The sequence below is a fragment of the Pteropus vampyrus genome, unplaced genomic scaffold, assembly GCF_000151845.1.
Source record: "Pteropus vampyrus isolate Shadow unplaced genomic scaffold, Pvam_2.0 Scaffold39, whole genome shotgun sequence".
Taxonomy (NCBI): domain Eukaryota; kingdom Metazoa; phylum Chordata; class Mammalia; order Chiroptera; family Pteropodidae; genus Pteropus; species Pteropus vampyrus.
The window spans coordinates 9314971-9342459 of record NW_011888820.1 but is presented as its reverse complement, the minus strand read 5'-3'; the positions used below and the strand labels follow the sequence as shown (position 1 = coordinate 9342459).

The following is a 27489-nucleotide window of genomic DNA, read 5'->3' as shown; positions in this document are numbered from 1 at the left end:
CACTCGAGGGTCTCTCTTTAAGTGGGGAGATTAAGTGTGTGCGGAACTTCAGTAATCCACCTCAGCATTCATTCAAATATTTATCGCATTTTAGGCAGGGTCAGATTGAGACTCAGGGGCAGGGCAGTTGTCCTGCACGGCACCTTTGTGTGCTTAGAAAGGGCCACTCGCACGAAGAAGCACTCACCAAGAGGTGGCCCTCTGTGTGGATGTAGCCCCACTGACCTATGGCCTGGCAGGGATAAGGGAAGGTGCCCTTTGCTTTGGGCAGCAATAGCCCAGTGCCAAGATGCAAGGAAGTGAAGTTCGCCTGCATTTCAGCCCTCCTTGCCCCTCGCCGGCCTAGCGCTTTTACACAGTGCAGGGTGCCGAGTACCTTACCACGTGTGGCGGTCCCGATTCCAGGCCCCCAGCTTAGCACTAAAAAGATACAGTGCACGCCTCTGTATCAACCCACCCGAGCAAGGTCTCAACGACAGAACACACAGGTCTGTTTAAAATGGCTTCTTTCTGGAGAGTCTCCAGGCCACTTTCCCTTAACCTTGCATCTGGCCTCCGGCACGGCTTCTCTCCCGGACGGCCCTCTCCAGGCGCACATGCTCCACAGAGCCTGCCAACCCAGGGGTCCCGGCTCTGCTGCTGCTGGCTTTCTAACCTACTAGGCCCCGAATCCATTAACACCTTGTACAGTTAACTTTTCCTCCCAGATGGCTTACTTATCCAACTATTAGACTAAATTCCTTAAAAGCAAGGAACTTCAGTTTTTTTCCACCTCACTTAGCTCAGCATTTTGCTCACAGTAGTCATTTGAATGTGTTGACTGATGTGGGATTAATTCTGTAGTATCCCAAAGAGGAAGTGAAGTTCATTTATGGGCCAATTCAACATTAGGTTTTTGTTTACTTAAAGATGCTACAGAGACTCAAGCAAGTTAGTTCCTACCACAGGCGAGATTACTTCACAAACACTCTTTATTGGAGGTATTGTTAGCGGCAGGTTGAAACTATGCAGAATTCGGCCTGTGTTCCGGGAGCAGAGTGTGGGAGGGGAAATGGAATGTCTCCTCAAGGCCTCTCAGTAACTTTAAAGTTACTGTCAGTGTAGCTGACTAGGGAGATGAAATAACAGGTCTTTTTAAATCATGAAAATGATTTTTTTTTAAAGAAGACAAGGCCCTTTCTGGTGCACTGACTAAAAGAGTCAACAACAAAAAGCCAAAACAAAACAAAATAGCAATCCCCCTCTTTCAATAAATGTTATTGTCCACCCTGAATGCACTCGATCTCATCTGATCTTGGAAGCTAAGCAGGGTCAGGCCTGGTTAGTACTTGGATGGGAGACCACCTAGGAATACCGGGTATTGTAGGTGTTTTTTTTAAAAAAAAAAAAAAGAGTTATTGTAAACATCCTGGCAGAGCAGGATACTCAGAGCTGGGTGAGAGAAATAAGTGAGTGATAGTTTAAAGTATCCACAGCAGCAGCAGAAGATCCTGGGAACACAGGATTGACCTTCACTTGGCCATCGTAGGTTATCTCTTCTCCCATCTCCGACCCAATTTAAGTATCAGTTGTGGGCCCTGAAAGCATTTCAGTAGGAATTTCGGAGCAATGGGATACATAGTCATGTTTATACCAACCAAACCTAACTTTATCTATTAGGGGGCGGCATTTTTATTACCAGCTATGAAGTGCTGGTTTCAATAAGACACTGCCACACACTGTTACATAACTTATAAATAAAACAGGTTGGACAATCCCCATCAACAGTCCAATATTTGTCAATTCCCAGACTCCATTAGTCTGATAACAGCTTGATTCATTCTATTCAGAATTAGAATTCTTATATGGGGTCAAATATCATTCATCCCAGAGAGAACCTCTGGGTTTAACAGAAACTCAGCCCTCAGTTCTCCTGTCACATCAACCTCCAAGGTCCCTGTCCCTTCTGCTGAGAATGTGTTATATTCAGGCACCATTACATGCAACTCAAGGTAAATAGTGACTGGGCAGAATGATAATTAAGTTGCACTCCAGGTAAATGAAAACAAATGCCTCACTGTAGTTCAGTCTAGGAAGCTGTGTTCCTTTCTAATTATAGTGGCAAACTCTATGTTTGAGTCTACCTTCAAGTTAAATTAATTTAAGACATAAATGTCACTAAACTCCACTATGATAGTATAGGGGAGGGTAGTTGTACACCCACTATCATTAAAAAAAAAAAATATATATATATATATCTGATCACCATTGCCTATAGCCACATCTTGACCACCAGAGGTTTAGAAGTGACTTGAAGATAGGATATGTTTCACCAGAGGCTCTCCATAGGATAAAATCCTGGAAATGGGACTGCTGTGATTCAGGCCAGGTCTGTGAAAACCATTTGCTGAAACCCTGTGCTGAAAGCTGGGCTGTGCGTGCACTCGCCCAGACCTGGGGCTGCACTGACTCTGTTTTGGGTGTGCTGCCTGTGGAGTGGCTCCGTGGCTGGCAGGCAAGGGAGGGAAGCAAAGACATGGGCTACAGGGACAGAGCGGGGCTCTGGGGACTGCTGGGCAGCAGCCACAGTACAGACATCACGTTAAAACAAGGAAGCAGAAGGGGGTGTGGAAGGTGCAGGAGTTGGTGATGGAGACCAGGACCTCCTCAAGCCCCCATGGCTTCTCCAACTGCAAAGCTCATTCTCCCAGACTAGATTTTAAGTCAGGAAGAACAGCCTTTCATTTATGATTCTAATATACCTTTGTCTAGAAACTTTAAATTTTACTTCTTTATCTACCTACACAGTTATTTCTGAACAGGTATTAGAAGCACAAGTACACAATTCAAAAGTTGCAAATGGCAAAACATCTCCCGTCTACCCCTGTTTCATGGGGGCCCCGTTTCTCTCCTGAGGTACCTACTGTTGTTCCCAGCTCCTGTGTGTCTTTCTAGGGAGAATCTGTGTACATATGAGTGTAATTTTAAAGCATAAATGACAGCATGCTATTTCATATATATATATTTTTTAACTTACTGTATCTTGGTATTCTTTCTCTATCAGTACACAGTTTCCTCATTTTTAATGACCGTGTAGCGTTCCACTGCAATGGATGAATTATAATGTAGCAGTTACCTATTGATGAGCATTTAGGTGGATTTCAGTCTTATTACAAATACAAGCAACACTGCAACAAATGTCCTTGTATGTTTTGTGTGTGAATATATCCATAGGATAATTTCCTGGGAATGGAACTGCTGTGTCAAAATACATAATTTAAAAGTTTGATAGTTATTGCTAAATTGCTCTCAGTAGAGGGTTGGTGACCCACGCCCAAAATATCTTGCAGTGACTACTCATTCCCACAAATGTGTTAAACTTAAAAAAAATTCAAAGTGCCTAGCAAAGTATAAATTCAAAGTCCCTAGTAGAGTACCTGGCACACAGGAAAACAATAATTTTAATGATGTCTATTATTAAACTTTTTGATCTTTGCAAATGTGAGAGGTAAAAAAAAATCCCATGGTAGTTTTGATATTTATATCTCTCTCCTTATGAGGAAGGTTGAGTGTATTTTCACACGCTGAAAATTTTTTTTCTTGTTTTTTGAATTAGCTGTCTGTACGTACATTTTGCCAATTTTTCTAGCGGGCTGTTGATTGAAACATTTAGGGAAAACAGTTCTTATCATAACTGCATATCCAATTCTTGGCAATATTCTAGAATTGACTTTTTAAAATAACTAATTTTAAACATTTATATAAGTTGAGCAGACATCAGGGGTTAGCGTGAGTTAAAATGTTAATGATGAATTAACTTTTTTTTCCTTGATAGGCTTACTGGTAGATAGAAAAATAGGAATGCCAAAAACATAGTATTCTTTGGTTTCAGAAAAACCTATAATGAAACATGACAGGCTTCTAGTTCAAGATGGAGCACAAATGTTTGCCTCTCCTTTCTGAGGCCTGTTGAAATGAGTATTTATAAAAGAAGTAATAATTCTGCTACGACAATGGAGGGAAACCATTAACAGAAGAGTGATTTCCCAAAATTTCTGGAAAATGGAAAGTAAAATGTAAAGTACAATATTAACTCATGTAGCAAAGTAGAGGAAGCTGTAGCTGAGAACACGGCCATCAATGGAAGAGAATAGCGATCTGTTTGTCAGAGTCCAGTGAGGTGCTATAGGAGGAGGATGTGAGAAGTTGACATAAACATCAGATTAAAGGTGTGTGGGTTGGAAATCTTTAACTCTCCTGCCCACTCCTGCCCCCAACTCCTATCCTCAGACCCGAATGACAGGCAGTCAGGCACTTAGCCCCTGTGGGGAAAATATCAGAGGGGTTGTCAATTAACAACTGAACAACTCAGGTGCAGAAAATCAGGTACTTAGTACAGAAGGTGAAGCCCTACAGTAAATCCCTTCTTGTCCTTTCATTTTTAATGAGGTAGTGTCCAAACCAGGTGCCAACTCCCTATCCGTGTTCCTCAAAGGCTACTCTAGTCCCTAATTTTTTGTTTCCCCACCCCATCCCTCATTCTTCAGTACAAATGACAAGAAAGGACTGACAAAGCTTTGAAGAAAATCTGAAGTCTTAAAAGAGTAAGGAAAGAGTGACAAAAAAAGAAAGTAAAATTCTTAGGAAACTGACTTCACAGAACAGAGAACTCAAAACAAGAAAAACAAAACCCCAAAAGCTTCAATTGGTATTTTCAGAGAGAGAAGAAAGGACCTGTAAAACAGATCACAGAATCATGGAAAAGGAAACCTCCCTGGACTTCTCAGCTCTCTGAGTCCGAATCCTTAATGGCCTATAAGGACCTGCCCTGTCCACTTCTCCTGATTGCTGATCTCCTCCTTGCACTCCATGCTCCCATGAGAAAACCCGTGCACTGGCTGTTCCCTCTGTCTGGAATGCTCTACCTCAGGGGTCCCCAGCCTCCAGGCTGCGGACCAATACTGTCTGTGGCCTGGTAGGAACCGGGTCGCACAGCGGTGGGTGAGCGGCGGGCAAGGGAGTGAAGTTTCATCTGTATTTGCAGCTGCTCCTCAGCGCTAGCATCACCGCCTCAGCTCCACCTCAGATCATCAGGCATTAGATTCTCATAGGAGCACCTGTCCCTGCTGCCAAAATGGTTGAGGACCGCTGCTCTACTCGCCACATAGCCACGTGACTCTCTCCTTCTCTTTTTTTACTCAAATGTTACCTTCTCAATGAGACCTACGTACTTAACCAAAGGGTTGGAAGATGGCATCAAGATACAGAAATACAAAAAGAGAAAAATTGAGGGGGAAAATCAATACAGGTTTAAGCCAGGCATTTCTACATCAAATGAATAAGAGTTCTAAACAAAAAAAAAAAAAAAAGAGAGAAGGTATTGTTCAAGAAAAAAAATAAGAAAGGACGAAAGAAGAGCACAGGTTACTAATTTCTTACCCTAAAAAGTGGGGAGTCCAAATGATTTAACAAGATTTAGGTTGATGTATTACTCAAAGATATAAATGTGTGAAAACGGTAACTGGAAAGAGTGATGTGCCTATTTAAAACAGGGAGTGAGAAGAGCGGGAGGTAGGGAGTTAGTGTAAGTTGACGCTTATGTTCCATCAAAACAGGAGGCTGAGAGACAAGGTTTAAAATTAGTAAGCAAGGAAAGCAGGATGCATACATTTTTACAGATAATGAAGTAACCACTACAACTAAAATCAGGTACAGTTAAAAACTACTGGGAGAATGGGAGAGGTGGGATTGAGTTCATAATAAATTTTAATGCACTATATTATTTTGATAAATATTTATAAAAGATTTATTAATATCCTCATAGAGAAAATATAAAATACAGGGTAGATCATAAAAAGAGATGGATTTACTATCTTCAAATATTTGAGTTCCTACTATGTCTAAAAGATAACGCCAGATGTCGTGCTCTCAAGGGACTTAGCCTTTATTGGGAATTTTAGTTTATCACATATATAAAGCATAAAAAAGGCTGTAAGGGATATCTGCCATAAAGATAGTGCCTTGGAAATCCAGAAATCTCCTTTACTTGTAAAGAGCAGAATCAGGGAAGTTTTGTGGAGGAAATAAGCATGAGCTTGTGAGGGTAGTATGGTATGTCCTTTCCAATTTAGCAGACAAGTGTGACTGTCAGAAATACATTTCAGTACCAGAAACCAGAAGTGTGAATTATATTTCCATGTGTCCTATAGAATAAAAACAAAGCAGATCCTTTGAATGGGAAAAAAAATCAGAGTCTCCCATTTCATTACCACATTGCAGTCACCTGTGCCACCTTTCTACTCAAAGAAACACTGCATGTGTGCAAAGCTTACTGGGAAAGCACTGACATTTGCGCTGGGTACATATAATTTGGACTTGTGGAGATACAAAGGAAGGATGAAAAAATACAAGGAAAGGCAGAAGTGAAAACATGCAGACAAGGAAGAGTCACACACATGCAAGGAAATCCGGCGCTGTTTTTTTTCTGGAGCACAGCGAGCAGAAAAAAGCAGAAATTGGGTTGTTGGGAAGTGTGAATCCTAACGACAGAGGGCTGCTTTTAGGCATCATTTGGTTGGCAGTAGGGACTAACTAAAGATTTTTAAACAGAAGTAATGAAAACAATGGGATATTAAAGTGCCCACCTTTTCCCATCTTGAGGGGCCTGATGAGATGTGTGCTTCTGGAGGATTACACTCGAATGCCTGTATAAGAATGGCGGGTGAGGGGGTGTGAAGGCTGCAGGCAGATGGGCAGGGCGGGGGCGTTGACTATGAAGGCAGGAAACAGAGAATCCAGAGATAACCCAGAAGGAGTGTTGAGGGCAAGCAATGGAGAGGAATATCCAAGACAACCCCAAGGTTATCTGGGGGATGGAGAGAATAATTTGCCACCAGCAGTTACAGGGAACACAGGAGGAAATGCAGTTTGGTGGGAGGGATTTTACGAATCTAATTTTAGATATGACAGACACGTTGTTAGCAGGCGGTAAACTGTATCTAAAAAACCAAAAAGCCCGAAAGAACATCAAAAAGAATATCTGACTTTGCAGAGGAAGGGTTCGCCCGTTGGATACTATTTTTGCTGAGGCCTAAATATGTTGCCATAGCAGAGAGTAACACCTAGAGTTCAGCTGCAATGCTAGGGCTGGAGGAATGGCTTAGCATAGGTCACCAACTGGTCCCAGCACCTCCAACCTGGTCTCACAGAGCTCCCCTCTGTGCTCGTGAAATGGACAAGTCACTGTTTCTCACCTTTATATCTACTCCCAATTCTGTTTTCCTAAATCACTGCTTTACTTTCAAAGCCTAAGGCCACTCACATAACCCCCAAAAGTGTTTAAATGTCAGAATTCTAATTCTGAGAAACCCAACTCAAACTAACTTACGTTTTTAAAAACACACCCCATAGGGACTTTTGTCACTGCTTTAAGATGAAGTCAGCGGTGGAGAACAGCTTTCCCTTCAACCCCGGGAACACACGGCAATGAGCTCCAGGGTCTCCCTCTCCAAGTCTTCTGGAACATCAATGCACGATTCATCCTCCCGAGACACCGCCTCCATTATGTCATATGCCACTGCTCAAGAACCAACAATGGCTTTTTACTGAGCATCACATTAAGCATCTGGAGATGAGCCAAGACCCTCCGAGTTTGGCAGTTTCCTCTACTTTTCAACATGAATTCTCCATTCCAGCCTTGTTGGTCTTCTCACCACAGCCTCACTTACATTATGCTCCATCCTCCCTCTGTGCCTGGCTCTTGGATCTTCTAACCTGGAGTATCCTCTCTGCTCCTTCCTGACTACCCACAACACCCACTGTTCCAGCCCAGGACATGTCCAGTTGTATATCCTTTTGATATTGGCTCCCATCTCTTTACTTCCAATGTTTGGATATAAGAAATCGTGCAATTAACACTTGTTGACCAGACAACTTTGAGTATATATGCAGCACAGGACAACAATCAGCATCTAAAAAAGGGTTTGGGCTTACATTCTGTCTCAACATGTGAAAGGCAAGAATTAACACTTCCGGTTTCTAAGAAAGGTAGATTGATGCTGCTGATGTGAGTTCCTTTTCGTTATTTACAGACTCAGCATGCAAATAGTATTTGGTATGTTATATTGCTCAGTGTTAACAAAGTTTCTAAAAATATATGTTTAATATATCTCCTTGAAACCTGAATATAATCTTCTCAGGGGCAGGGACTTTAAATATATTTTTTATATTTCTGTCTCCACTCATTTTTTTTTTTTTCCCCACAAGCAATTGCTGAATGTCAGAATAAGCCGCTTTTCCTTTACCTAAGATAAATTAGAGGACATCTACTTGATTAAGGCTCTTGGCCTGAAAGATGTGTTTGGAGAAGAACTAGATTTTAAAAGTAGAATAAGAAACTTACCGAAACAGAAAGATAGGAATGCAAAAGAATAAATAGGGCAGGAGATCCAGGAAAAAATATTTAGAGAAAGTATAATATTAACAAATCTTCAGTTATCATGGCACATATTCAAAATATCAAATATGATTGATACTTTAGAAATAGCTATAAATTAAAACCTAGATTACGAAGAGTAATTGGGTCACTGAGAACATATTTTTTGGGAGGTACTGTAGAAAAACGAAATGCCACGTGATATAACAGCCATATGGCATTAAAGACAATTCTGAATGATGAAGCAAAGCTGTTTGCATAAACCGGACTTGCAAGTGGTCAAATTCACTACTGTGCCTATTGCCCACAGCAAGAACCCTAGAATTTAAGAATAATTAAGAAGTTCTTTCACCTAGCTTTGGGTAGCGACACAACTAAAAATTTCAAATGGGAATCTGTTCTATTTTTAAGCACCTCTGCACAAAAGAGATCCTATACCCATGACAAATAGCCGTATATATAGTTTTTGAACCTACCACACCCTGAACATGGTAAGGAAGATGGGAAGAACAAACATCTAAAGACTTTTGTTTTTTATGCATAAAAAACAAAACCCACTGTTATATCAACTCCATGAAAACCCAGAACAACAAAAAAATGTTAATGCCTGCATTTGGATTTTTCAGAATTAAGTGGGGGTCCATCATAGAGAATATCAATTTGGAACCCCATTTAAAAGGAACAGAGGACCAAAAATCATACGAAAATGAGAGGATGAGGACTTCAAGCAAAAGTCATAAAAAGTTACAATGGACAAAGAAGGAGGAAAAAACCAAGTAATTTGTGTATCTGGAATGCCAAAGAGAAGAGGTGTTTGTAATATAAGAACCTGAGAGGTTAAAAAAAAGAAAAGAAAAAAAAAAATCTGAGAGGTGAGCAAAATTATAAGGATGGAGAAAGAAGGGTGTAGTTGAGCAGAGGATTCTGAATGTATCACAGAAAAACAGGGCCCTGCCATGGTTTTCTGACAAGGTACAGCTTTGTGAAAATGATACTCCTGAGAAAAGAACTGTATGTCTTCTGAGAGATGGGTACTGGAAGAGAATGTCAGAAAGACCCGATTTAGAGGTGCTCTTCCAGAAAAGAGAAGGAATGAGGACCAGGTGGTAAGTGAAAAGAGGCAAAGGGAGGAGAGAGAGTCACCTTAGAGGGAGACATCGCTAGTAAGTTTCATGGGCAGAACAGTCCTTTACATTAATACAAATTCCTCCTGAATTAAATTTCATTCCTTTTGTTACCAAACCTATGATAATAACTTTTATTTGAAGAGAAAGGGAACGTATCATGCCAGAAATGCGTGTATTTAGCCTAAAGGGAATATTTTACCTATTAATAGCACAGTAACATTTAAGGCTTAAACTAACTCTCTCTCTCTCTCTCTCTCTCAAAAAAAAATCCAGGGCCCTTTAGAAGCTGACTTGAGAGAATGTTTGCTTTTGTTTTGAGGACCACCCCCCCATCCCTGTCCCTGTGGAGACCAGCTGTGTTAATTTGGCCCTCAGCTGTTGGAGGAGGCATTTGAACTGAAAGCATGGGAGATAGGAGCTGCCTCCCGCCACCCTGGCTATGATCTGTGATGACTAAAATGCTTTCTTTACTCTTATACCCTTCATTTCCTGGAACTCTGTTTTTCCCATCCATGTAGGGAAGGAAGAAAAAAAAAGATCAAAAGCCAGAGAGCTAAAAGACCAAGGTATGTGGGCACCGCAGCAGAGTTAAAAGTTGCCACAAGAGTCCAAAATCGCACTAGAGAGCTGGAGAAACCTCTCTCCTTTGTCTCTCCCCCCGCCCATTCAAACTCACAGTACTACTTCCTCAGTCTCCTGTGTTCTGATCTCATGCTTCAGAATTGCCTGTGTATGAGGGCAGCTCAAGATCTTCACTGGGCTGCGCCACATGGGAATTTCTCAGAAGTCAGCTTCCAAACTCATGCCACATCTCCTGCAGTGGTCGAAATGGGCATGGGACGTTATGCGTGTCATTAGCACACGTGAAACTTCTCTGCTTAAATGCTATTATTAAAACTCAGATTATTTTCTAATGAAAAATTAATGGGACTCAACCTCTAGAGAATAAAGTTATTGTCACTTTTTAAAAACAGGATATCTATATGCTAAACAGTTTTCCTGTAAAAGGCATTGGTTTAACCAAAACACTTCCATACTAGATACACTTAAGAAAACAGTTCATGGTTTCGTAAGGCAAAAAAATAAAAAAGTGTACATTTTTAGTTTTTTTAAGTTGTAAGGTTGAAAAGTGTTAATGTAACCTACTAATGTAATAAGTAAACCTATTAACTGTCTCTTATTTATCTTTGTTTTTCCCTGGAAACTATGCCTGTGTTTTGTATATGTTATTGTCAACAATATGGAATATCCAAGAAGTATTCAATATTTAGATCATGACATATCATATGCTAATATATCACATATATTTGTATCATAATATAATTACATAATTATTATAGATATCAAAATATGGAATTGTAGAACTAATTACTCCTCACTGTTGTTGAAGAGAAATGTTCATCCAAGTATTTTAAAGACAACTAACTTGCACAGGACAGAAGAATTAGAATACAATTTATACACGATAATTAGTACCTCTTTCAAGGAAATAAGCAGTATGTCTAAATAGATTTTAATAAATCTTACATCTGACATCCTTACTTTCTGTCCTTAATTTCTCTCACAGCAAATATGTAGTTTCCCTACCTGTGCTGGAGATATATTGCTTTGGAAAACATCTATTCTTCGCTTCTTCCTCGCCACTTGTTCCTACTGGATTTTCCAGGTGACATTTACCTTTGCTTTGCTGTTCTCAAAGAGCATTCACACCCACACGATACTGGCCCTCATGCCAACTTTACCAGGCAAGTATGCAAGAAACGTGTTATCTGTTTTACAAATAAGGAAACTAAGATGAGAGAGTCTGAGTGATGGAACCTCCATTATTCTCACTCTTAGACTGTCTCCCACCAAACCCAATCAGACACCAAGACCTATGGATTTTACTTCCTTAATATTTCCCAGTTATGCCCCTTCCTGTTCTTTCCCAGTTATTGGCTTAGCTAGGGTCCTCAGGGTCTCCTGCCTGGACCACTACACTTCCCTACCCTACCTCATTCGAGTTACATGCGACACTTCCTCCTTTCATCTCACCCCTCCTTCCATCTATATGGAAAATCACTTTGCCCTGTGATCTTTGAAAAGCCCAAATATGACATGATGGTCACATCATCTTCCCAACCCCACCCCTTAAAGCCCTTTTGGTTCTCCACTGCCTGCAGGATAAAGCCGAAGATGAGTACAGGAGGACCTCTGCAATCTGGAACTGTTTACTTGCCTTCCCCCTCCTTAGACTATGAGCCCTGGTAGGCAGGGTCTGGGTCTTATCACGCCTTAGTATCCGGAGGCAGGAAGGTGCTCCCTTCATTTCCCTTAAGTATCTCATGTTCCTTAAACCAGCACCAGAGGCCAGTCATTCTGATTTCCAGCCCAAAGCCCTTTTTGGCCACACCAGACAGCATAGTATAAATAGCAACAGGAAGGATGAACTTCACTTGGAATTCCTAGACTTGCAAAGACTGGCATGGGAAAGACCAGAGAAGTTTTCTACTGGGAGTTGGGTCATGCTCTGGCAAACTTAGACTAAACAATTCAGGGGCAGTTTTGGCAGAGCAGTGGCCTGCCCTTCCAATACTTCCAGAAAAAGATCTGACAAATCCATCCTGTAAAGGCTGTGGGTAAAGAAGAAACATTTCCATTGAGGAAGCTTTACTGTCTCTTCCCACAAAACTGGGTGAAAGGTAGTGGAGTCTGCCTTATTAAGGCCAGCTGAGCTCCTTCTTACTGCTGAGAGGTGCCATCATGCCATAGCTGGGCTTAGAGTGTAAAGGACGATGTTTAGATAGCGCAGATTCCAAGAAACTGGAGGAAACAAGACTGCTTTTCCTCACTGAACACTTCTGAAATGACACAGGTAAGGCTCAAGAAGAATCTGTTCCACGATCTTTCTTCGTTTAGAGTAGTCCAACGCATGGTTTCTGGGAATGGCATCTTCACAAGGGATGTTTGTCATATTTCAGCATCTTAATAAGAGCCTGTCTTTCTCACCTCCCCATCAAGTCCTCTCTCCCACAAGCGTTAACAGAGCTGCAGTGTATAGAGCTGCTCTCTGTCACATGAAACTTGAATTTAGAAAACATAGGCTTTTTTTTTTTTTTCATTTAAGAAAATTCTAGGTAAAGGAGCTTAGGGGAGTGTATGTATTTTCTATTTGCCCAATGAAGCTAGGTGGTGTTGACGAGAGGACGAGTGGCAGCGTTTGAAGATCAGTTACAGATTCCATCAGACTGGTCTACTTTTTAGGGTTAACACTTAACTTACATCATAGCTGACTGGATAATTAAAGGTACCCACATATTTTCCTAAGTGATCAGAAAAATTTCTAACCACTTACTATGAAAATTTTATGACATATACAAAGTAGACAGAAGAATGATTACTCATGGCCAGTTTTGTTTCATTTATGCCTCTGCCCACTCTTCCCCCCTCTTACCTATTTTGAAGCAGATCCCCACATTATCTTTGCATCTGTAACTATTACAGTATGTAGCTCTAGGATTCTTTTTTTTTTTTTTAAGGAAAAAAAAAGTAAACAATAACAATCTCAAACCCGAAAGGGATTAACGAGGATAAAAACATACATGAAATCTAGCCGTTCTTTAGGGAAGGTATCGGCATTACGTATTATTGTTGAAGAGTAACAGGACATGCCACCCCAAAAGATGCCACTTCGGTATATTGATTATTTTGAGCTGTGGGCACTTGAAGAACAGCAAATGCAGGGAGAGGCCTTCTCTGAATTTATCTGCTTAAAGACAGAAAATCCAAAAGGAACTCAATAGTCATAAATCCCCTCCCTGGGAGTTTCTTCAACCAGGGAGGATCTGACTCATCACAAGAGAGAAGTCGACACCACACCCAGACAACTTCATCAGAAACTATCATACTTCCCATCTATTCCATGGGCCCTTCTATGGGTCTTTCCGAAAATCATTTACTCTCCCCCGAGAGACCTATATCCTCCCTCCCTGTTCTCTATCAGAACGGTACTTAAGCCTAAATGCTAAAGCCATCTGGGGAGTTACTGATTTTTCCCTGGGTATCTCCCACATATACACGAGGAATATACATTAATAAATTTCTGTTTGTTTTGCTCTTGTTAACCTGTCTTTTATTATAGGAGTCTCAGCTAAGAACTCAAAATGGTAGAGGGAAAATGATTTTCCTCCTCTCCAGTATTTAGGATCAAAGTGGACTAAATAAATCATCTCTAGGCACATTGCTGGTATATTTGAGTATCTAGTGTGGGATTTGGGAGAGGTCAGGCTCTCCACATTAGTTCACAGGGCTGTCGCTGCTTGACAACAGGAAGCACCCACCTTGATATCTCTACTTCCTGGGGTCCCCTTTTATTAGGGAGCCTAGCTGCTCTGGTTACCTCTGAACGTGGGAAGAAATAGACATGACATTACCTAATCTCAGCACCTCGGCCAGATTAGGTTTTTTGGAGGATGAAGAAAAAGAGATTCACAATTACATGGGTCAACATGAAGCTAGTTGTAATTGTGAGCAGAATGTACCCGAATGGACGAGCTACCATGACTCTAGGTGGAATGATGTAGCCACACCTGTATCCTGCCTGTGCCTCCCGCTGCAGCTGCTCCTCTCCAACCTCCCGGGCTCACACCCAAGAGACAGTCTTGACAGAAACCTGAGCAGCAGCAGGCACAGGTGGTGATGTGATAGCTCAAATGCCCATTTCCTCTGGCCCATCAATAATACTATGTGTCATCGAAGTCTCCGGCTGTGCTGGCACTCGAGATTGTCTGGGCTTTCCTGCAGACATGCTCATTTGCCTTTGAGAATTCACAGGGTTAGGTCAGACTTCCTGAGCACAGAAAAGTGGCAATTCTGTACCTATCTAAAAGGCAAGCAGTATGTGGGCTTGAAAAAAAAATGAAGTTCTAGGTGCAAAGATCAGCTTACTCAAAAGACTAAATTCTCAGAATTTGTCAAGCATACATATATGCCACCAATGGTACCTGCCTCTTTATCTTTGCAAGAGGTTCTTGCCAATTCTGCGGAAAAAAACCTATAGAATTCTGTTCATAAAAAATAAAAACACCTCTTATGTGACAATAATTCCTACCCTCTCCTTGAATGGCTTCAGGTATCAAATGGGCAGATTACTTTAAAATAGCCAGTTGAGGACAGGTCTTTTCTAAGCCAGAAGGCCAGCTTATTAAGGCAGCTATCTGCATAGTATGGTTTGCTTGATAGTGGGAGATAATGGGTATTAGGGCCCTTCTTCTGTCGTGTACCTGAAGTTCCTTATCACCAGCCACCTGCTCCCCCAGCCCCCAACCCAATGTGTTCCATCTATATTTCTTTGAAATAATTTCTGAAAAGGTAAGCCAGGATTGAGGAACGGGGGTGTTGGAAGGCATCTCTATCTTTTACTGATCTGAACATAACAACACGAATGAAGTCAGTGGTGACATCTTTCCATCATAGCTGAGAGAGAGCCGGTTTTACGGAGAAAGACAGCAAGGGTACTGTGGAGGAAAGTCATCAACTATGTCCACATCTCCACTGGGACAGCAGTAGATGGCTGGGTAAAAGGTGTCTCTGGAAACAGAGGGGAAGACAGCCGTGAAAGGTGTGGGAGGGCTCTACAGCCTCAGGTTTTGTGTGGAGGGGCCCTGTTTTCTTTTAACTAATTAACGAGACACAGGCTGATGACGCAAATACACAGCTGAAACAACACTTGCAAAACCGGAACTGAGAATACAAATAAGGTTGAGGAACTTTTCTTCACGATGGCTCATTTTACCTGTGTTTTGAGCCACATGTTGTCTGGTAAGATCAGTCTGTGATCTCCGTAAATTAGTGGTTCTCAAATGGGGGCTAAGGACCTTCCAGGTCAGAACCACCTGGGGGATGGGAGAAGGGGCTTATAAAAATGCACATTCTTAGCCCTACTTTAGACCCTTTTAAGACTTGTGTCTTACACCCACTAAAATCTCAAAACTACTGAGCTGAATGTCAACCGGGCCAAGATTATTAGGCCAAGTGGGAAGCCAATCAGTTACTTCTGTTTCTACCACTCAGTAATTTTATAATGGGGGGCTGGGAGAGAGTGGTAAATTTATCAGCACAAACCTATGCTTCTGGAAAAATAATCCCCTTTAATGATGAATACGTAATGCTACCTTCAGGAAGTTTCTGTACTGATTAAATGCACTGTCCCAAATCAAAATATAAACCATGTTTGAGTTTTCTTTGGGAAATACAATTACTAGTGATTTTTATTTTATTTTTTGCAATGATCTGTGGTTGTAAAGGTTACTACAATGGACTTTTTATACTCATAGATGTTCATTTGTTTAAAAGTTCTTTTAAAAAAAAGAAGGAAAAGAGACACTGGATTTTGAGACACTAGTTATGCACAATATCTCGAACGAGAGTGGATTTCAAGTAAATATTTAGGGAGGGATTTTAAGCAGGAGGCTTACAGGAAAATCTAGAAGTTCTATAATGCATAAATTTGAATACACCTTGGAAAATGAATTTTAAGTAAGGTTTTGAATAAGTTTGCTTCATAATTATGACTGATGTAAATACTCAGGTAAAGAAGATGGTTGAAGATGAAATTAGGGGTTCATGTGCAAATTTAAATCCTATACTTTGAGAATATGAGTTTATCTTCTATCGTTTAGATTTAGCCTGGATATTCTCATATGTTTATTCTTTCAAAAGAATTTTAGCATCATTCTGTAATATTTTCTTAGAGTCACTGTTCGGTTACACCAAACTTATGAATTTAAGGAACACAGCTATTTTTAGGATGTTAAGTTTTCCTTTTAAAGAAGATAAGACATCTTCATTTAAGTTGTTTCCTTGAGTAGGTGTATTGTTTTACTTTAAGTCCTATACAATTTACTTCTGGGTATTTTATATTTTTTGTAGCCTGTCTATACCTTTTCCAATTAGTTTTCTAAAATTTGTTATTGTTGGTTATGAAAAGTAATTGATTTAAAATTTATTTCTAGGAATCAGTCAACTTAGTGAATATTCTTGTTTCTAATTGCTCTTGTGTTATTTCACTTGAGTTCAAAATATAAAATCAATTTTTACTCACCATCCAGAAAGTCCAACCTCCTGTGGGTTACTGTTGACCGAGCTGCATTTAATGTTCCTTATTGCCTTAATCCTCTCACCTACTGATCACGTTTCCTTTCGTGAGAACTCTGACACCTGGATCTTTCAACATCCATATGGATGGCATCCAATAACTTGGCGGTAACTCCAGTGACCTTTACTTTCACTTCCCATAAGTCACGGACAATGCCTGGCTTTCATCATTGCTCGGACTGCTCCATACAGAAAGCCCCCATCAATACGACACCTCTAACCTCTCACTGTCTGCCTCTAATCTTCTATCTTTCCAGTTCCCGCCCTCACCACTCCCACCATGTGTGCTTCTGGCCTCAGAGACAGACAACAGTCCTTGATATTTCCATGTCCTCTTAGTCTATGGATCCCTTCTGGACTTGTTTCCTGAAGCAGCTCACACCATATATGTGATTGATCACCTTCAGTTTCCAGCTTTGCCAGTCCTTCTGCACTCAGCAGAAACACTCCAAGGTCAGCTCAAAATTAGCCTTTTTAACTTCTAAATCCCTGGATTCTGAGCACTGTTAAAGGAAAAATCAGACCTTATTGTGGACTGGTGCCTTTGCTGTCTGTCAGCTGGGCCCTCAGCATTTCTTGGACATCTTCCTTTCCTATTCCCTTAATTTGTATTCCAAACACTATCCATGCTCCTGATGGGAACTGGGGCAGACCACCCCAAAATATGCCAAGGTGGCATGCCGATTATTTTGGATTAAAGTTACTTGAGAAACAGCAAGTGTAAGAAGAACACTGAACTTCCTTCCTTTCCTTGATTTTCTCCTTTTAATCTGTCTCATGTCAATGTAATTCCCAGACCAGCTGGAAGAACCTAGGAGGGTGGAGGAAAAAATTTTCCTCTCCAATACTCCTCGAGCTCCTAACCAAACACAACTCCTCCCTCTGGATGAAAGGGGCCACGTCACAGCTTCGCTAAGGACGTGGAAATCTGAAGTATTCAGACGAGTGCAGCACCATGTCTTCCCCTAACCCGTAATTACCTATATCTGCATCTACTATATTTGTACATTCTAGTTTCAAAAGACAAGGTCTCTCTCTTTTTGATGTTCAAGCTCATTTTCTGATTATTCAGTTATTCCATCTTTGTGTTACATCTTCATCTTTTCCCTTTCATCTGGGCCTTGGTCCTAGTTTAGGTACAAGCTCACCAGGCTCTCATCTAAAAACAAAAACCTTCCTTCAACTTCACCTCCTCTAGTTACCTTCCTCTCCTTCACTCTTCAGCTGAGTCTCCTGAAGCCATAGTCTGCCCATATTGTCTGATTCTTCATTTCCTTTTAATCCAGTTCAGTTGTCTGGCCTACAGTTCCATTGCTCCACTAAAATTTCTCTGACAAAATTCGCCAGTGATTTCTATATTGCTAAATGCCAAGGGCATTTCAGGAGTTTTCTTAATGCTGCTATTGGTAAAACCCTGCCCCTGTGGACTATCTCTAGAGAGTCTCCTTCCCTTGTTTGTTTTTTCATGTTTCCATTTCATTTTGTTTGATTTCAGTGTTTATTTTTGTTTTGTTTTCTGCAGTGCTATTTATCCTTCACTTTTGTAACCTCTTCTTTTGACCTTCGTCCTGACACAGGATCATTCCTTGTTTCTCTCTTTGGTCGTCTACTCTTCTCCATTGGAAAATTCCATCCACTCTCATGATTTTAACTATATGATTAACCTATATGCTGCCAATTCCCAAATCTGTCTCCCAGCTCTGATCTTCTAGGGTATTTTCTGACACCAGCAACCAATTTTCTAATTCTCCAGACACCATTTAGATATCCAACAATTCAATTCAATCCTGATACTACCTGGAGTTAGTACAAACCCCACAGGTTCAGGGCTCAGTCCCATAATACTGACATCGCTTTAGATGCCAGCTGCAAGTCCCAGGCCAACTGACTATAAATCAGGGGTTCCCATGACCCCCCGCCCCCATCCAGTTTGATAATTTGCTAGAATGGCTCACAGATTTCAGGGAAATGTATAACTTACGTTTACCAGTTTATCATAAAGAACACAAGAAGAGCCAGATGAAAGAGATGCGTAGGGCAAGGTATGGAGGTTTGTAGAGCTTTCATGCCCTCGCTGGGTGCATTATCCTCCCAACACTCTGATGTGTTCACCAAACTAGAAGCTCATCAAATCTTAAATTTTTATAGTGCTTAATCTCCAGGCTCCCTCCCCTCCCAGGAATTTGAGGGTGGGGCACTAACCTCTAAACACTTGGCCTAACAGAGCATTTCTTTCTTTTTTTTTTAAATTAAAATCATTGCAGTGACATTGGTTAAGAAAATCAAATAGATTTCAAATATACAAATATATCATGTGTATGTTGCATTGTGTGTTCATCACCTGAAGTTAAATTTCCTTCTGTCACTAAATATTTGACCCTCTTTACCCCTACCTACTCCCACCCCTTCCTTCTGGTAACCACTAATCCAAGTGCAAGTCCATGAGTCTCTGTCTCTTTGTCATGTTTGCTTGTTGCTTTCAGTTTTATATTTCACTTATGAGTGAAATCATATGATTCTCAATTTTTTCTGTCTGACTTATTTCTCTTAGCATGATTATCTCAAGATCTGTCCATGTTGTCACAAATGGCAGCATTTCGTCTCTTCTTATGGCTGAGTAATATTCTATTGTATAAATGTACCGCATCTTCTCTATCCAATAATCTATCGAAGGGCACTTCAGTTGTTTCCATGTCTTGGCCACTGTGAATAATGCTGCTGTGAACATCGGGGTGCACATATCTTTGCGGATAAATGCTTTCAAGTTCTTTCAAATATCCAGAAGAGGGACTGCTGGGTCATATGGTAATTCTATTCTTAGTTTTTTGAGATGCCTCCATACTGTTTTCCATAGTGGCTATATCCATTTATATTCCCATCAGCAGTGTATGAGGGTTCCTTTTTCGCTGGGAGAGCCTTTCTATTCACTAGATGGGATGCTGCCGGATTCATGAATCATTCAACAGAGCCGATTAGATCTTAAACAACAACACCAAAACTTCCCACAAAACAAAACAACAACGACAGAAAAATACTTGGCCTTTCTGGTGACCAGACCCATCCTGAAGCTACCTAGAGGCCTAACCCTAAATCACCTCATTATCTTAAATTCAGGCATGATCAAAAGGAGCTATTTGTGAAAAACAAAAGACAGTCCTATGACTCACGAAATTCCAATTTTAGGATCTCCCCGACAGGAAGTGGGAACAAAGGCCAAAAATATTTCTTCTTATAGCACAGATTTTCATACCAATCTTGACTTTTATTAAAGAGAATTCATCATTTAATACTCAAATCTCCTATCCCTCTTACGTTCCATCATGGCTCAATGGCATCACAATCTCTGTAGCCTTTCTGGAGAGAGAAACTAAGTCATTCTAGCTTCCTCTGTCTATCAATCCAATCTCCCACCTGGTTCTCCAATTTTATTCCCTTGACATTTGTCAAACACATTCTCCTCCCATTCCTCCTACAAAAACAATCTCACCTCCATCATTTCACAGCCAGCTAATCCCTGCTTCCTGTTTTGTCCTCTATCAAATCTATCTCATAACCTTGCTACTGGAGTCATTTCTAAAAAACTCGTAACTATCACATCCCTGAGCAAACCTTTCAGTGGATCCTTATGTCTTCTAGGTTAAGTCCAAGTTCCTCATGGCACAAAAGGTCACTCTCTGTAATCTTCCTCCAGTCTGCACCTCCTGCCTCATGTATCGCCATTCAGCATTACACACTCTTATGTTCTAGTGATATTAGTTCTGCGTAGTCAGCAGGCTGTTTCATATCACTGTGCCTTCATTTGGGCTATTCTTTCCGGATAGAATGGTGTCTCTCTCCCCCTCCCCTCTTCCCCCCTCACTCTCTCTCGGGGATGGGGCAGGGGGTACTAACTCCTATTCTTCTTTCAAGACTTAGGTATCATTTCCTCTAAGAATAGTTTACTCAGTCCCCACACTGGGCTAGTTTCTTCTCCACTATTCTCTTAACCCATTTCCTGTTGAGGAAAAAAACTGTGTAGCTCGCTGCCAGCATTAATTTAATTTTACATAAACATGCTCTTTGAAGCTGAAGGAAATCTGACTGGTTTTCAATGTGAAAATAAAATAGAAAAACTGTTCTTGGAGTTATTTCTAAACAGAACTGTGTCTAATCCTAATGTAACAGAAATGTATTATACATAATGTATTATACATAAATCAGATTCATCAAATCAATTTCTGGCTAACAGCTATTCGATAATGATGTTAACCTCACATGTAGGAATGCTATGTTTTCTAGGATTTGACATTTTCGGTGATCAAGAATTACTGTATTTTGTAAATGGAAATACCACTACTAACAACAGAATGCTATTAACAGAATGATGTCATTCGTTTCCAAAGACTATCGATATACTAGAGTGATGAGAAAATAATAACAAAAGCGCGATATTTTGTGGCAAACTTTGGGGGTCACGTTAGGACTGTAATCTGCAAGTTATCTCGGGGTAAACACTGCAGCTGCAAGTACTGCTGGCGAGTATCCTTGGGGCAAATGGGAAATGGGTTAAAATGCCTGTACATATTCTTATTTATCGCAGTAAATTGAAATTCATATTTAATGTCATCAACATGTTGCTCAAATCACAGTGAAATCTGCTCTAATGTTCTTAGGGTCCATGTCTAATACATCCTAATGTCCTTATAATGGTACAGTGCTTAACAAAGTAGGTCCTCAAAAACTGTGTTAAATTAACAACTGATATAAATAAAAGTACTTTAAAGAATATAAAGTGCCTTAAAAATGCTATAATAATTATTAAGTTGAAATGGTAAGCTAGTATCCTCTGATTTCATGTCTGAGAAAAAGGGCTTGTTAACCTTAAGTTGTATTCTGCATTCATGTGCAAAATATGATTATTTTCAGATCTGAACTGTACCAGAGAAACTCAGAATCCTACTGTTAATGAATCTGGTCCTCATTTGTGTTCTAGTTTTCATGTTAAGTTACCTGATTAGACATTTCTACTATGACTGGTCCAGAAGGCACTGTGGCCCTGTCACCTGCAGCCAAATGACAAAGAAGGGTTGTCTGAATGCAATGAGAATGCTGACGTGTACCTATAAACCCGCAAGAGGATAGTTTAGGTATGTTCCAGTGGCAGTCCTGCCTTAACCAGGTATAGGTTTACGAAGGGAAAGAAATACAAGGAAAAAATAAAAAATAAAAAAAGAGGACAAACCAAGTGAGAAAGCAAGGATTCTATTCATATTCAAAAAGCTTTCCTCAGTTCGTTCAGTCTGATGGAATTCTTTACACAAAGGCTACAGAGGAGCTCAGAGAAGTAGGGCAGTTTCTTCAAAGACGGGTCCTCTTCAGGTTGGAAGAGATCTAACAAATCAGGTCATTCAGCCCTCTCTCTTTACGGGGGAGGAAACTGAAGACCACAAAGAATGATTCCCCTGAAGTTTCAAAGAAGCAGTAGTAGAGCCAAAGCAGGAAGTGAAGCAAAGAGACCAAAGCGAAGGGAATTCTAAATGGGGGCTCCGAGTCCTTCCCCATTCCACTCTTGCTGCTAGTCCTCCCACGCCAACCAGTCCAGTCGGAAGACCCCCCAGTATTCATCAAAAACATGAATCTGAACTTTCAAGTGTTCTATCCTTGTTCTTCCCTTACCTGGAATAATTTTTTCCATCCAGCTGAGGACAAATTCTTTCTTAGCCACCAACCTCACTTCAAACATCACCTGTCTCAGCTCACCGCAAGAAAAACAAATTGCCTACACCTTTCTCATTAGCGGTTGCTAACTACTGTGGAATTTTTATCACACAGTATTGGGGTGTGTACATGCGTGTGTCTGTTTGTGTGTGTCCCCTGCTCTCCTCTCCCCAGACCGGGAGCTTCTAAGGGGCATCGCACACATCTTGTCTTCCTAGCACAGAGTAAGTGGTAGGGAAATGCTTGTGGAATGACACTGGATTAGAGAAGAATGGAGATGTATCGCATAAAATTTATGGAATGATACAATATTAAAATCAATTCTCAGATAAAACTGCTATGCTACTAATCCATTCCGACCAAAAGTCAAGAATAGGGAACAGGAAAATATGCTTGCCTGTAAGTATGCTCAGGGACTTACCAGGTACTAGACCAATCAACTAACTTAGCCACATTAACTAGCAGGTGACATTTAGAAATGGAAAGCTTCATGCTGATAATTGACAGCTCCCATGTGGGAAAGTCTGGAGTAGTGCCTTGCATGCAGTGAAAAAAGTCCATCTCGTGTAACATTATATGGGGAGAGGATGTGAAAAAGATGTAATTTCGATACACATTCCCACATTGTGTAATGAATTAGAAGGTAGCACAAGAACATTGTGATAGCTGAATCTTCACTTTACTGTCTAAACGCGTGGAATTTTTTCAGAAATTGTGTTTTCTGTGATATACAGGGTGTACTCCACAAGAAAAAGATTTGTCACGTGTTACATTTGCATCCTCAAAGTATTTTTTCAGTGCTTATGATATGCTTAACACCCACCCAGGTTTATCATAAATACTAAAAAAAATGATCTTAGGACAGAATAACAAGTAACATTTCACTGTTTTCGTAATGAGGGTACAAAGTAATACACCTAAATATAAAAGTATAGAAACCAGGTTGCAAGTATTGCCAGAAACTGTCTTTATTATTTTATGGTCATATCTTGGTTTTGATAAAAAATGATCCTATCCATAGAGTGGTTTAAAGGTACTTAACTATTTTTATCCACCTTATTCACCGAATTTGGTTTCAGGCTCTTTCCAAAATTGAATTTACTCTCAAAGGAAGAGGATTTGCCAACCTTATGACTATTCAAAGAATAGGCTCCAGGCTTTAAAAGTAACTCTGCAGGAAGAATTTAAACAAGATTTTGTGCAACTGCAGTATTTTTGGAAAGGTTCTTGGGTTCTTTCAGTGACTATTTAAGAGAAAACAGTCACATGATTTTTGAAATAAATCAGTCATGTTACTTTATTGAAACACTCTGTACTTGTGCAAAGAAGATTTTTAAAGCCTGGCTAGGGTTTTTAGAAATTGGAATCTATGCATGACTGCTGTGCAAATCACAGTATAAAGCTGCAGATGAAACAGTTAGGTTCCCTAATGTCAGGTCTGAGCACAGATAAATACAGAAGTATCCAAAGAGGCACATGGGTCTGATAATACACAAAGATACCAGCGCCCAAGTGATAGCTGAAGGTGCTCTTTGCCTTGTTCTCTACTTTAGAAAGCCTTCCAATGTTCGAACTGTAGAATGGAAATGAATCTTAGTTTTATAGTTAAGAAAACAGAACTATGTAAGTTAAAAATCAAGCATGCATGACACTTAATAGAAGCCACTTTGCCTTCTGTGTCTTTGATCTTCCTAAATCAAGTGAGATTGTATATGAATGATTTTAGGAGGCTGATTCAGATTAGACTGCCTGTACTTGAATTTGGGCTCTAACACTTTAACAGCTGTTATGACCTTGGGCAAGTTACCATGTCTCTGTTACCATGTCTCTGTTACCATGTCTCTGTTATGCATAGAATGTGATAACAGTACCTACTTCATCAAATGTATATACGCAAAAGCACTTTGAATAACGTAGTGCATAACAATGATATTACCTCATCTCATCTAAACTTTGATATATTTTCTGGAGCCACCTACTCTCTTCTTTGAAGGAAGATCAAATCTTAAGATATTCCTTTCCTCTACTCTATTTTCCTATGGACAAAAGCCTTTTCCTCTTCATCTTGGTGACTGCCATGATACTCAGCATGGTGCCCAACATGCAGAACTAGTCAGTAAAGGTTGAGAACATGAGCAAATCTCTCTGGCCGTTATTAACTGTTAAATATTTTCTTCCTCCTATCTCACATGCTATTTATTATTCTCTCATAAGTTCTGATGAAAGGTCTGATATTTTGTGATTTTTAGAATTTGAGTTCAGAAAAAATATAAATTTTTTTTGTAAAATTTTCAGAAAAGATTCTGATTAAATGAAGAAAAAGCATAAGAAATCAGCAACTTCATGTCAAAACTAGTCTAACTTTATATACTACAGAACTGTATTATTAAGACAAGGAGAAAGGGAAGATAAGAAATATATTCTTGAACATTCATATAGGTTTTCAGAGCACCACATTATGTTCTATAAAGCAACCAGCACAATATTTAAGTTGTTAGACTCAAATGAGGAGCTGTTTTCTGATGAATTATAGAAACAACACAGTGATAATGAGTTGTCATGATGAATTAGTCTTTTACTCAATTCATAATATACTTTTTTTTACAGTAGTACACACTAGGGGTTTCCAAATAACTTGTTGGATCACGAAGTAACTATTTTCAGATAATCCTTAATAGTGAAAGACACAAAAATTAGCATATTTCTGAGGTCCTTTTCAGTTTTTAACTTACTGCACATGGAAGACATAATTTGAAAAATCTAAATGATAACAAATATGGATATAATCATACACTTAATATATATGGACTTTCAGAAAATACCAACACCTGTACACAGGCCATTATCTCCATCAGAGAAGAGGCAGGTCAGCCACCCATCTCAGTGCCTGAGACTTCATTGACAGGACACAGAATAAAAGCGTGGGAAGAAAAGAGGAGGAGCATCTGCCAGAATAGAAGCAGACTATACAGGTTAATGGTAAATTAGCATTTTTTTCTTTCTCTCTCCAGTAAAACTCAGTATTTCCCCCTCCTTTTTCAACTCACTTCTTTTCTCTCCCTATCTCCTTACTCATTGTCTTTAACTTTACATTTTTATTTCTCCACTTTGGTCTCTTTTCTTTTTAAATAGGTCTCATTACTATTGTGACCTTGATCTAGTGCATAAGTGGCCCAGATATTGCTAACTCATGTTACTAAGGGCTTGTCTAGGATCATCCATCTCGTTAAAGAGGGGAACAGAGAAGATAAGATGAACTGATAACTTGAGGATGGCTCAGTCTCTCTCCAGGACTTTTTGCTTTATGCCATTTGAAAATGTGTTTAGTGCCTAAAGCTGAGATTTAAAGAATCAGAAAGATGTTGAAGGAGAGTTCTATTGGAATTTAGCAAATGGAAAAAATTCAGCTGTTTAAAGATGAGGAACCATGAGAGAAAAGCTCAGTGCCAGGAAGCAGGATGTGGAAATCAATGGATCACAGATAAAAAATATTAGACAAAAGATGTAATAATACCAAATCAGTAAGTAGTATGTAAATAAGCTGGCAGTTTACTTAGTAGTTATGGCATGAGATCCTTTTAGCGTAAACAAAAAACCAAGATGCCATGTTGGATTCATGGAAATGCTCAAGAGCTGTCACAAAATTTTGTCCTCCGGCTGAACTGATGGAACACAGGCTCACTGAACAGAACACTGGTGCACACTACTGCAAGAGGTTAGGCCTTTTGAATTTTGACTATGTAGTTTAATGACGTTTTATGTCAGCCTTCCACCTCCACCCGATAGCATGTCCCAGACCCTCACCAGTGAGGACTAACATAGCTACAGTTTATAGAGAATTGACAATGTCAGACACTAGGCGAAGTACATTTCTTACATTAACCATTCTAACTTTAGAGCAAGCCTATACAGCTGAAATTTATTGGATTTCGTTAACCAATGTCACCATAAAAAAAAAATTAAAAAAAAAAGGCAAGCCTATATGAAACAGCTGACTTAAGTATTCCTCTTTATAGTTGATGAAGTTGAGAATTAGAGGGCTAAGTAACTTGCCAGGCTCACACTTCCAGGAGACAGGAAAGTCAGATTTCAAATCCTAGTTTCCTAGAGCCTGTATTCTTAATTACTTTATTTACTACGGGTAAATCAGAAATTTCCTATGATATCAACCTCTAGCCAAAAAGCTGATTTGGTTCATTCAATTTCTTTTCAAAACATTTAAACCAGAACACCCTGTTTATTTCTCATCATCGTTTCAAATTCCTCCATTGATTGTTTTACTTTAATATAATTTTCATATTGTCTAATACAATTTTTTTCTTCCTACCTCTACGTTTATATTAAAAAGTGCACTGGGTAATCTGTAAAATTTAGTGACCTGTAATTAAAATTTTTAAAAATTATGTTACACACAAATGGAAAGATAAATAATACATACGTAATATGTATTATAGAGATTCTCTTGCTAAATGGGCACTTTCAAAGTTTGGAGTTAAGCAAGCACTGAGAAATCAAGCTATAGATATTCAATAATTATTTGTCTTTGCTCTTCTTGCTTCTAATTCAAGACCCATTCTCAACTTCAACCCTTATTCTGCTAGTCAGGTACCCACAATATATCATGCACAAAGACGGGATAACTGGAATAACTGGATGATTAATGCTTTCACCGCAGGTAATTACACATGAATCCACATTTTAATGTCAAAGTATGCCCTAAAATCATCATCGCTTCTTGATAATGCCAGAGAACTTCCTTTCAAGGTAAATGTTTATGTGGCTCATATCTACCCTCTCTTTCTCCATATGTATGGAGTTGAACAAATTTCCAAAATTCTTATGCCCAAGTTATTAAAGTGTAAATGTTAAAAAACTCAAATTCCATTATAAATATATTACATGTAATGTAATTCATTATTTGAAATAATGAATCAAGATGACTTTTGCCCAGAAATATATCAGTTTTAGATATTTTTTGAAATTCATTAAAAGTAACCTGGCCATTACTAAGTCAGATCCACGACAGACTTTAAGAAATAAAAGTGTATCTCATAAAATGTGTGTCAGAAAAGTTGGAACTATTTATGTTAGAACTACCTATGTATTGGGAACATAAAA

The 27489-nt window shown here is 39.6% G+C and overlaps 1 protein-coding gene and 1 pseudogene across 6 annotated transcripts in view; one reads left to right on the top strand and one right to left on the bottom strand.

Moving 5' to 3' along the window:
- Window positions 1–27489, bottom strand: part of GRAMD2B (GRAM domain containing 2B) — a 114714-nt gene that overhangs the window by 26562 nt on the left and 60663 nt on the right. Inside the window, exon 1 of one of the 6 annotated variants that reach the window (XM_011358323.2) lies at window positions 10297–10305. The exons of the other annotated variants lie outside the window; for them this stretch is intronic. The gene's annotated coding sequence lies outside the window, so the exon portion shown is untranslated. Of the gene's footprint in view, window positions 1–10296; window positions 10306–27489 lie in introns of those variants that run through there. 6 annotated transcript variants of the gene reach the window in all.
- Window positions 1250–1369, top strand: LOC111738496 (annotated as a pseudogene).